The sequence below is a fragment of the Trichomycterus rosablanca genome, chromosome 4 (assembly GCF_030014385.1).
Source record: "Trichomycterus rosablanca isolate fTriRos1 chromosome 4, fTriRos1.hap1, whole genome shotgun sequence".
NCBI lineage: Eukaryota > Metazoa > Chordata > Actinopteri > Siluriformes > Trichomycteridae > Trichomycterus > Trichomycterus rosablanca.
The window spans coordinates 13,154,014-13,167,154 of NC_085991.1; positions in this window are offsets into that span (position 1 = coordinate 13,154,014).

Genomic DNA, 13,141 nt, shown 5'->3' on the forward strand with positions numbered 1-13,141 from the left:
TTAGTGTTAAGTTGCCCACACTGCTGGAGTAAATCATTACTTACCCATCACACCCTGCCCAGCGCTTTAGCCAAATAGGAAACAAGATGACCTAATATTGTGTTGGTCCCCCTTTTGCTTCCAAAACAGCCCTGACCCGTCGAGGCATGGACTCCACTAGACCCCTGAAGGTGTGCTGTGGTATCTGGCACCAAGATGTTTGCAGCAGATCCTTTAACCCCTGTAAGTTGTGAGGTGGGGCCTCCATCGATCTGACTTGTTTGTCCAGAACATCCCACAGATGCTCGATTTGTCAAACTCGCTCAAATCCTTACGCTTGCCCATTTTTCCTGCTTCTAACACAACAACTTTGATGATAAAATGTTCACTTTCTGCTTAATATATCCCACCCACTAACAGGTGCCGTGATGAAGAGATAATCAGTGTTATTCACTTCACCTGTCAGTGTTTATACCTAAACACTGTCTGTGTGTCTGTGTGTGTTTGTGTGTGTGTGGTTAACTGATAAGGTGTGAAAATAACTTTGATCTTCTAACTTCATAGAAGTGAGTTTTTGTACAGCATATCAATAGCTTTGTATCACTGGGCTTCTCTAAGAGCACAGTGATAGAGAGCAGAATCTGCCAGCTTTATATTGCTGATAGTAAATTCAGTAGAACCTGATGATGATCCTGTTTCTTGCTTTAAATACTGAGGTGCGCTGTTAGGACTTTGTTTGTACCAGTAAAGATAAGTGTAGCTGCTGCTTGACTCATATGAACATTGTAGAGTAACAGTTTCTGTTTCTTTAGCAACAATGCCAGAATTTATTGGCCAAATCCTATTTGCAAAACCACCTGTTAAAAAATTTTTTTTTTAATAATACTAAAAATTGTAAAGAAATTAAACATATTTTAATAACATGGCTATTAATAAAAATGTTAATAAATTACCTGATGCTACAGTGAGAATCAGTGCTGTGTATCTCACAATGTGCAGTAAGTTACATAGTGGAGCCATTTCTGATCACAGCTTTGTGAGGACTCTGTACAATAGTGCTGAACTCATCACATGAGGAAACACGTCTCTAGGAAGTCACACACAGGAAGTGCAGGTGCTGCAGCAACACTGTACACATCATCATCATTTCATATCTATTATTTTCCAAAATACTGCTGGAGACTTTTAACGTTTCTGAGCTTTGGTGTGAGACAATATTGAAATATCTAAAATACGTTCTTCATGTTTACATTACCCAACTTGCACCTTTATGCTTAGGTTGTTGAATGTAGGTGACTTTAGACATTTGATCTGCTTTGTCATTAACTGTGATTAATGTTCTGGTATCCAAAAAGTGTACACTTATCCCAATCTGCATTATTCAGTGAATTTAAATGTCTCATCAACCTGACTAAGATATTTGAATATGTTTACATTTATATTTGAAATTATTACAAACACTTCATAACTTCCTTTGGTGTTACTTCTTCAGTGCCGTCTGTGTAGCTGTTGTATTTGCCATATAGACTGCTCCACTGATCTCCTGATCAATCTGTGTATATTGCGTTGTGTGCATAATATAAGATTCTAATGTATTCTTATAGGTTTTAAATTAAAATGCTTATATTCAGGCCGCTCAGGTGGCACAGCAGTAAAATACCCTAGAACACCAGAGCTGGGTTTTCGAATACATCGTATCAAATCTCAGCTCTGCCATCCGGCTGGGCGGCTGCATGAACAATGATTGGCTGTTGTTCATAGGGTTAGGGGCAAGCCGGATCATGGGTCCTCATAACTGGTGCAATTACGACCCCTGTTGGCTGATTGATGGTGCCTGCACAGGGCTGAGGAATAATGCTGATCAGGGTGTGGCTCTCAGCGCACAGTGCTGATCGGTATATATATGAACTTGACTCGTGCAGGTGAAAAATGCAGTCTGTACTGAGCACGTGTCGGAGGGAGCGTGTGTCAGTTGAGAAGCGTCCTCAGTCAGCAGTGGAGGTTTGAAACAGTGGAGGATGCAGTCGGGGTAATTGTACTAGATTAGGAGAGAAAATGGGGAGAAAAAAGGGGGAGAAAATGTTCCCTCCCTACATCTGTGTGTGCAAAAATAAACACATTGGTAACTGATCATTTATGCCAAGTTGTTTCTGCCTGTAGAGCTTCTACAAGAAGAACTTTTTGTATTTTTCTGTGTAACTCTAGACAGTTTCTGACATGCTTAATTCAGCCCATCCAGCACCAACAACCCTGCAAGAGTCAAAGTCAATCAGATAACTTTGAATAAATTGCAGATAAAATGTTAATTTCATGTTGGATATGAAGAGTAACTGAACTTCTTTACCCAGGTCTGTATGATCTCAAGCACTGCACTGATGTCACACTGGCATAGCTGACTGAGTTATTATATTAATCTAAAAGTGTTAATAATAAAATGGACAATATACCTCCTTTAAAAAGTGCACATCTCTTACAGTATAATTGGTTTGATACTTCCGGTGGCGCTGCTCTGCGGCGACCCGGGCTCCCCACGCTACAGTCGGATTGTCTTTTGTTTGTTTGTTTGTGTCGGGTTCTAATAGGAATCGAATTGTATGATGACTTGCGCTAAGCATCTACTACTCTTCGGATGTATAGTTTTTTGACTTATATCGGAGTGCATCGTTACGTGTACGCACATGGACTATGAGCCGGTGGCGTCTGTTTACTACATGAGGGACACACTTCTCCAGCTCCGGCACTTTAATCTTCATGCACCGCTGGATCTGCCGGAGGAGCTGCGAGTGCCGGAGACGAGGAAACGGGTGAGGAATAGGGGCAGGCGAGGAGGGATCAGACAACGGCTTATTCGCAGACCTCATAGACCTCCCCTACCCTCAGTGGTTCTGAGTAACGTTCGCTCTTTGCGGAATAAAGTGGATGAACTGCGAGCAACAACTAGATTTCAGCATGAGTATAGGGAGTCGTGTCTGCTGGTATTTACTGAGACTTGGTTTCAGCGAGATTCACCAGATGCTCTGGTTTCTCTGAACAGTTTTAACTTGATTCGGATGGACAGAAATGAAAACTCGGGTAAACGCACAGGTGGAGGAGTGTGCGTTTATGTAAACGACAAGTGGTGCACACAGTACACCGTACGGGAGAAGGTGTGTAATCCCGATCTTGAACTTTTACTCGTAAGTTTTAGAACTTTTTACCTACCCCGGGAATTTGGGAGTATTTTAATTTGTGCTGTTTATATTCCGCCGGATAGTACTGCGAAGGTCGCAGCCTCCATGATAGCTGACTGTGTTTCTAAACAACTACAAAGCTCTCCCGAAGCCCCCTGTTTTATTATGGGTGATTTTAATCATTGGAAATTGGAAATGGCACTTCCTGGATTTGACCAATATGTGGATTGCTGTACCCGAGGCAATAAGGTTTTGGATAAGTGTTATGGAAATATTAAAAACGCCTATAAAGCAACGTTAAAGCCACCCTTGGCTAATTCCGACCATAATGTAGTCTGTCTTTTTCCATCCTATAAGCCAGTTTTTAAAAGGTGCAAGCCCCAGCTCAAAACAGTGTATGACTGGAATCATGATGCTATTGAGACTCCGAAAGGGTGCTTTATGGCAACAGATTGGGAAATTTTTCATGATCAGGACTTACAGGATGCCACAGTTTCTGTTACAGATTATATTAAATTCTGTGTTGATAGTGTGGTACCCACAAAAGTATTTTTAGTATACCCTAATAATAAGGCTTAGGTTACAAAAGAAATTAAGGATTGTATCAATCGTAAAAGACTGGCTTTTAGGAATGGAGATAAGGTTCAAATGAAGATAATTCAAAAGGAACTTAATTATAAGATAAGAGAGGCCAAAAAGGTGTACAAAGATAAAATCGAGGGGCAATTTTATCGTAATGACTCGAGGAAAATGTGGGAGTCCTTAAAGTCTATGTCTAATATGAGTGCAGGTAAAAGGTGCATTAGTGTAGTAAATGAAGCTGAGAAAGCCAATGAGCTAAATTATTTTTTTTGTAGATTTGACTTAAGTGATGGTACTACAACACAGCCTCTTGATGAACTAAGGAACAATAAGCCAAGTCCCAGATTATTGATTGATCAATTTGCAGTACAGAACTTGTTTTTAAATTTATGTCATAAGAAGGCTACGGGGCCAGATGGGATTTCAGCATTCATGTTAAAATTGTGTGGAGTGGAGTTAGCTGAAGCATGGTGTCCCATTTTTCAGAGGTCACTGGACACAGGAATTGTGCCAGATATTTGGAAAAAATCTACTATTGTACCAATTCCTAAAAACACGGGTTGTAAGGATAATAACAGTTACAGACCCGTGGCTCTGACTTCAGTGGTGGCAAAATGCTTGGAGAGGTTTATTGTCGCCAGACTGAAAGAGGAGGTCAGCAGTAGTTTAGACCCTTTCCAATTTGCCTATAAGAGCAGTAGGAGCACAGAGGATGCAATTGCTAGTTTGATGCATATGATCTTTAAGCATCTCGATAACTCTACATCTTACGTTTGGGTACTGTTCATTGATTTTACTTCTGCGTTTAATACAATTCAACCACACTTGCTGATTAACAAACTAATAGATATGAAGATCAATCCATTCATTGTAGAGTGGTATCGATCATTCTTAGCAAATCGGACACAGCAGGTCAGAGTTAATGGATGTCTTTCGGATTGGAAGATCTTAAGTACAGGTGTTCCCAGGGCTGCGTTAGTTCTCCTCTGTTGTTTACACTCTATACGAATGACTGTAGGAGTATATATCCCAATCATTTTTTGTTCAAGTTCTCTGATGACACTGCCATTCTAAGTCTAATGCAGAAGAATGACAGTGTTAATGACTACTTTGCTGAGGTACAGAGATTTGTGGAATGGTGTGACATTAATTTCCTCAAATTGAATATTAAGAAGACACAAGAGATTGTCTTTGATCACAAAAAAATTGGTGACCACAGTCCAGTGGTTATTTATAACAATTCCATATCTCAGGTGTCTTCTTATAAGTACCTGGGGGTTTATATTGACAGTTCACTTGGATGGCTAACCCATGTAGAGTAACTCTGTGCTAGACTGCAACAGAGACTGTACTTTTTGAGGAGACTTTGTAGCTTTGGAGTGGACCAAAGGATTATGATTTTGTTTTATAAGACCATATTAGAGAGCATTGCAAGTTATGGTATTTCTGTCTGGTTTGGTGGCCTTTCAACCCAACTAACGAATAAGTTAGCCAGTGTTGTCAAAAATGCCTGGAAAATCATTGGGGGCAATCAGTACTCCTCATTGGGTACAGTCTATGAGCGGTCTGTGCTGAGGCTGGCAAGGAATATTACTTCTGACCCTGACCATGTTATGTTCTCAGAATACCATCTTCTCCCTTCGGGAAGAAGATTCAGAATGCCATTGTGTGGATTTAATAGGTTTAAAAACTCTTTTGTGCCAATTTCCATTACTATTCTTAATTCCAAGAGGTGAGCAGAGTAGGGGAGGTATTTTAATGTATTTTACTATGTTGTATGTTTAATGCGTGTTGTTTGATGTTCAATGTTTGTATTGTGTAGTATGTCATTGTATGTTTGTATAAACGATATGTAGCTTGGGGTGGCCCAAGTAAAATTTCCCCTAGTGGGACAATAAAGTAAATCAATAATTTAAAAGTAAAAGGTTTATATTGTTAAGCAATATGCAAAATCATATGGCTGGCTGCAGCATTGTCTCTACTCTATAAAAACTAACACAAAGATGCACAACTAACATGTTCACACAAACATTTAGACAAATCAGAACAATGATGATATTATTGTTATTCACGAGGAGGAAGATTACCATATTATACCACAAATAATCACAGTACAGTTTGGAGCTGAGAACATTTAAATATGGGGCGGAATCTTTATCAACCCTAGTGAAAAAAAAATGTACTTAATTGTACTAAAAATATACTGAGATTTGTCTAAGTATACTGTAAATAAACTTGCACATGTCTGTACTTATTATAAACATGTTATAAATATATAATGTCATACTTTAACAAATGAGTGCAAGTAAACTTTTATCATACTTATTAAAAATGATAGAAAGTATACATTTAATAACATTACCATGAAGTTTACTTTTAGTTGAAATTAAGTTTCATTAATTTAATATACTTCTCAAATACTTGTTTTTTTTAAATAAATGTTTGGTCTGTTTTTCAAAGTATATTAAATAACTGCTGTAGTAATTCACTTTTAACACATATAAATGTTTATTTAAGTGTATTTTTCAAAAAGTGACTTAGTACATTAGTAAAATGTTTTACAATATTTTTGTTGTATTAAAATTTAATAATCAAAAATCAAACTAATTATGTGTCTTCCTGCGTTTCACCTAATGAGCTCTGGGTTAAACTTTAGCTCCCCCATGGACCTAATTATGATAAGAATCTGATGAATGAACGAGTTAAAATATACATTTCAAGTGTACTTTAAGGTGACTAGAGCTCACAATAATGCTAGTATGACAATGTTAGTTTGACAGTATGACAGATCATTTTTACTTACTAATTAAAGCAGATTAAAAAAAAAAAACATTCACTTCAACAACACACGTTAACACATAAGAACTGACATATGTAAATCCCAGACTTTGTGCTGACTTTGTAACTAAACGAATTTATGCTGTTTTGGCTTGTGGGTTGTGACAGCAAATATTGCTTTGATTTAGATTTCTATTTTGTTAACGGACACAAATAAACTGTTAACACTTTTATTCTTTCCACACCTGCCTAATAAAAAAATAAGTTAATGCTTAAGCTTTATAGTTTATTATTTAACATCATACCCTATGGACTGGGAAAGCAAATGCTAAAAAAAATGTAAACATGCTTATAGCTCCTCCTCTGAGAGAAGGTTTTTGTACAGTGTAGCTGAATTTCCTGCTACTGTGGGCTGCAGAGCACAATAGTACAGAGCAGAGTCAGATACTGCAGCGGAGATGATCTCCAGTTCTACTTTCTTGTTCTCTTTAGTTTTGGACATTCTATGGACATTCTATGGTCAGGTGGTTGAGCCTTGGTGACAGCACCCTCATAAATCAGCAGCAGCAACTCTGGTGTTGATCCAGGTTTTTGTCGATACCAGTGGAGTATATTATATGATGATTCATATGTGCAGGATAGTGTGATGTTGCTGCCTTCATTTGATGTTAAGCTGGGTTTATCTGCTGTAATACTCTCAGCAGCATCTGCTATAAAACATGTTAACAATATATAACATTTATTTTATTCTAAATGTAAAACATTTAACTAAAATTGTTATAATGTTTGTTATAGTGGATTTAATGCAAACTCAATGAAATATGATATTTATTGTATAGCACTTACCATTTTCATCAGTAATGAGTAAAACGAAGAGAAGGAGTAACATCATTGTGCTGAGTGTCAGATTCATATCTGGCATACTAAAATTTGTCTCTACTTTGTGTAAACACATAACCCCGCCTCACCCCCCATCCATGTGCATTAATGTTAACCCTGCCTTCATATATTGCATGAAGTCAACACTACAAGATAAAATATCATGGTAATGTAAATGTTGTAAAATCTCTTGTATAACTAACCGATTAAAGTCAGCGTCACAACGTTTGTATTGTACAGTTTGGGTGGATAAACATGATACATAACGTAAACAGTGTGAAGCATAAAGTCAGTGGGACTGCACACAGCTCCTGTCAAATGCTTCCAAGTCTTTTAATCTGACAAAGCGAATCTTTAATGACACCTCATGCTTAAACTGTTAGAAATGCTTTAATGAAGCTCTGCATAGAATTTTGTTTTGTCATGAATACACTTCCCAGTGCAACCAGTCAACATGGTTTTGACGCTAAGCCACAGAGGTCAAAGGAATGCCCTGGCATCTGCTGAGGCTGACTCGTGGTCTAGGGGTATGATCCTGGGTTCAAATCCCGGACGAGTCCTTGTTTACCCACGTCTGTAAACATTGTTAGTTCATCAACTGCCTCTTCAGGTTCTAATCCCAGTGTGCAAACAGAAACGAAATGGGGCGATTAAATAGCAAATCCTTAGACCAGACCACATTATTAAAATTCTAACCTTTAGCTTAAACTTTGTCCTCATAAAATTAAAACAAACAAAAAAAAACCTTCATAAAATCATATGGTTATGGTTATGGTTATTAACCATATGGTTATTTTCATACAACCCCAAATCAACAAAAAGGTTGGGACAGCATGGAAAATGCAAATAAAATTAAATTGCAGAGTTTCTTACATTTACTTTGACTTTTATTTGATTGCAGACAGGATGAACCTGAGATATTTCATGTTTTATCTGCTCAACTTCATTTCATTTATTAATAAACAGCCATGTCACAGAGAGCAGGTGCTACTTGTATTGCATCATGTGTGTGTGTGTGTGTGTGTGTGTGTGTGTGTGGTTAACTGATAACAAGTAAAAAGACAAAACAAACTTTGATCTTCTGAACTTTGGGGAAACTTCATATGAGTGAGTTTTTGTACAGCATCTCAATAGCTCTGTATCACTGGGCGTCTCTAAGAGCACAATGATAGAGAGCAGAATCTTTCAGCTTTACATTGTTAATAATAAGTACAGTAGATGTATCGCCTGTGTTTGACTTTAAGCGAGAGTCAGTAGCTTTGCGCTCCACACCACTAAGTGATTTGGCACCTTTATACAGTAAAAACTGTGGTGCGCTGTTAGGATTTTGTTTGTACCAGTAAAGATAAATGTTGCTGCTGCTGGACTGATATGAACATTGTAGAGTAACAGTCTCTGTTTCTTTTGCAACAATGTTGTCCTCTACTGGTCTAATTTCATCTGCAAAACCACCTGTTGTAATGAGAGAAAAATTAAAAGAAATAATGTGAAATACATTTCAATGATATACATTGCAAACACAATGTAATAAATCAATAACTTTTATTTATTAATAAATATATATTTTAATATTACCTGATGCTACAGTGAGAATCAGTGTTATGTATCTCCCAACATGAAATAAGTTGCCTGGTCGAGACATTTCTGAACACAGCTCTGTGAGCACTCTAACAGTCTAGTAGTGCTGAATGAAACTTATCACATATGTCTCTAGGAAGCCACACACAGGAAGTGCAGAAGCTACAGCACAACTACACACATCCACAATTTCAGTATCAGTTGTTTACTAAGACACTGCTGGAGACTTGTGGAGTTAGTTGGCTGAGTGAGTCAGTATTTGACAAAAATATATCAAATATCTCAAAACTCTTTCTTTATGTTTGGCTTTTAAATTAGTTTGATAACAGTGGAAATTTAAATACGTTCTTAACATTTTTAATAGTGTCACAAAGAAGCTTTACAGAGACCCCAAATTAGCGAACCCAATTACATAATGATTAGTGATAATTAATTAACAACTATGAACAGTGATTAGGAACAACCAAAATGAGCTCAAGTAACTGAGAATCATAATGACTAGTATTTACCAGCATTTATAAAAGTACTCTAAACATGAGCTCTTGTAAACTTTCAGCAACAAAACACTGAAACAAATGTCAAACAGTAGGTGTGACCAACATCCCACACCAAACCATTCAGGGCTTTTTACTGCATTCCAATATTAATGAAAGTTGTTCTGGTGTCAAAGAGTGACAATATTCATCATTACAGTGGGTAGAACTGTTGTCTTACAGTAAGATGGGCCTGGGCTTGATTCCTCAACTGAATAAACTTTGGCTAGGGTCTTTTCTGTGTGGAGTTTACATGTTTTTCTGTGTCAGCTCTGATTTCCTCCCACAAATGTGCAACTATTCAAAAATGTTGCATACAAAAAAAATTCTTAACTGAAGCAGAGTGATATGCATACTAATATATCTAATTTATTTAACTTAAAATTTGTTTTTCAGCTCTTCCAACATACTCTTACACTGTAGAAAGTGTAAGATCCTGGCTTTGACTTGGCCATTCCAGAACTCTCCATTTCTTTCTTTTAAGCCATTCCTTGGTAGATTTACTGGAATGTTTTGGGTCATTGTCATGTGTCACAAGACAGAAATGAACCAGATGCTCACAGAAATGTAGAACAAGGTAAGTTTAATATCAAAGGGCAATCCAAAAATCAGTGTATAAAGTCAAAACCGGAAGTCAGAAGTCATAAAACCTGTAAAATGAAAGAGAAATGTTTATTTAATGTAGTGTTAATGTACTGTAGAGATTTAGATCCAGAACCCTTATATATAAATCACAGAGATAGGACTGTAGGAAGAAACTCTGTAAGTATGTTTAATCAGATAATACTTGAAGATACATTTAAATTTTTATAATAAGTTTAAGTTATGTTTTGCTGACAAATTTGTATTGTCTTTAATACATGCTGTATGAAGTGTGTTTACTCACCTAAAAAAAAGGAAATAAAGACACACAAATCCAACAAACAATGCCATGGCTAAACTGCAAAATCATGTAGCTTAAAGCCTGCTGTCGTTCTTAAACATATTGGAACCGCCTTCTCTCTTCAGCTTCCTTTTCCAACAGTGCAGTTCTGTTAGTGTTTAGTGAAAGGTGGATGGAGTCTGCCATCATGTGTTTACTCTCCCTCCCTACAGATGTGTGCACAGAAACAAAGCATAACAAATAGAATGGTTTCCATATTTTTAAGAATAGCAAAGTATGTACAGGTAGGTGAGAGCATTTAGATAACTGGGTCAGATCTTTGCTGTAATTTCCATTAATGATTTTGCAGTGGTTGTACTAATATTACTACTGCAGTACTAGTATTAATTTGAAGTGTCTGAATACCTTTTTCCTCACCAAATTTGCTTTATTACAATATGTTTATGCCTTTATGTTTTCTGTTCATATTGATAAGTTTAAAGTAAAATAAAGTGAATATATGTGCTGTAAATATATTAACAGTAAAGAAATATAGTTTGTTAAATGTTCATTTTTCCTCAGTTACGAAGTACTACGTGAGAAATCAATACAGTAAATGAATATCACAGGACCCATTTACCACTGTAAACATAATCTAGACTTAATATTAACTCTTGGTATTGACATAGACAACCTGGTTGTTTTCACCACAAAATGACTTGATCTCAGATTATTCTCTCCTAAAATATTAACTGTGTTTATCTAATAATGTTTAACTACCATGCTGCTATCAATTTAGGGGCACTACTTCATCTGCAACTGCAGCTTGCTTTCATAAACAGCTTATTAGAATTAACAACTGTGTCAGCATAAGAACCCAAAAAGCTAGAACAGGCAACTCAACATTAAGAGTATGTATTCTGCACAACCTTAAATAACGCAGTACCAGTTAAACCCAAACTGTTTAGGAATAAAAAGCTAGCTCCATGGTACAATGACCACACAGGTGCTCTAAAACAAGCAGCACGAAAATCTGAGCGCAAATGGTGGCACACTACACTGGACATACAATAGCATGGAAAAAGGTCCTAACTCAGTGTAAACATGCACTTACAAAAGCCAAATCTCTATTTTGTCGTTCTTATTAGAGAATGGAAAAAAATTATCCCAGATTCCTTTTTGAGACAGAACCAAACTTACTACAAATGTCACAGAAACGGAATGTAAGACACGACTGTACCAGTGATGATTCTTTTAAAGTTCTTAAATGACAAGATAGAAGAAATACAACTTTAAAGTCTGCGACCTGACAATATTAAGCGTCAATTCACTTGGAGCAGCAAGGGTGTTAATAGTGACTTATCCATCAAGGTTAGCCAACTAAATTCCTTTCATACAATCTCCCAACCTGAACTAACTACATTGAGTAAATCATCAAAGTCATTGTCATGTATACTTGACCCTGTTTTAACTTGTTTAGAAGTATTGGTCGTTTTGGCTCAACTGGCTCATCAGTAAACTTGACCTTCTAAAAGACTGCTGGCAAGTCCCTCTTACTACTCGTGCTTCTGAGAGCTCTGCTTTCACTACACCAGATACATTTCTGCAGTATACAGTAATGACGTTTGGTTTAAGAAACGTTTCTGTCACATTTCACATTTAATGTCTCATGAATATGAACTAACTTGGATGACGTGGTTGTTTATTCAGATTCTTGAATGCATCATCTGAAATTGCTAGAAACGATATTTACCAAAATTTGAAATGCTAACCTTTGTGCTGAATTTGGAAAAGGTGTGATAGCTTACCTTGGTAAAACTGTTGGTAATGGTACTGTATGACCTCTTGATGCAAAGGTCCAAGCTATTAGCTCCTTCCCCGCACCTAAAACAAAACGTGAGCTTAGATGCTTCTTGGGGATGACCGGTTATACAATCACAGTTTATACAGATCACAATCCCCTGTTTTTTTCCCAATGCATGTCTAATACAAACCAACGCCTTATGCGCTGGTCACTTATTACTAGGGTTTTAACTTGGTTATCCTTCACAAAAAAGGGCTCTGAAAATATTGTTGCTGATCCCTTGTCGCGTTGTTAAGAACCTTGAGTGAACTAAGTGATAAAGTTCATGCTTTATGGGGGCGTATGTTGTATATGTGTGTGTGTTTCAGGATCCAGTCCAGAATCTACCTCCCACCCTCCTGGATCTAGATCCACCCCATGTCTTCAACTCAGCTCATCTATAAAAGGAGCTGCTAGAGAGAGTCCCTTCCCTTGTGGTGGTGTTGTGACTTTTGATTGAGCTTGCTGATTTGGACATGTATTGCTGTATAAATGTAGATATATATGTTGTTTGTACACCGGTGGTATGGAGTGGCTGCCTTTTTGTTTGTAATCTGTGTTTTGTCTCTGTTTATGTTAGTTAATGAGGTAGGGAAGCACCGGTTTGTTTTAGTATCACATATTTGTAAATACACTTGGTTAAACGTAATCCCCTCTTGTGTTCTTTGTGGTTCGTTTCCCCTTATTTTACCATTTCTCAAACAGTGTTCAAGTCTAACCTAGACTAGGCCGTAACACTACAGATCTCCACTCCTCTTCCTGCCACTTTGGACAGAGTGATGGCACCCTCATCTCTCCTCCCTCTGCTGAACAATCCAAAGATTCTGACCAGAAAGCTGAATACACATCTTTTGAAAATCCATCTGCTTCAGCTCCTTTTTCGTCAATGAAACTGTATTTTAAAGGGTACTGAAATATAGCTGGATCTTTAAACTGG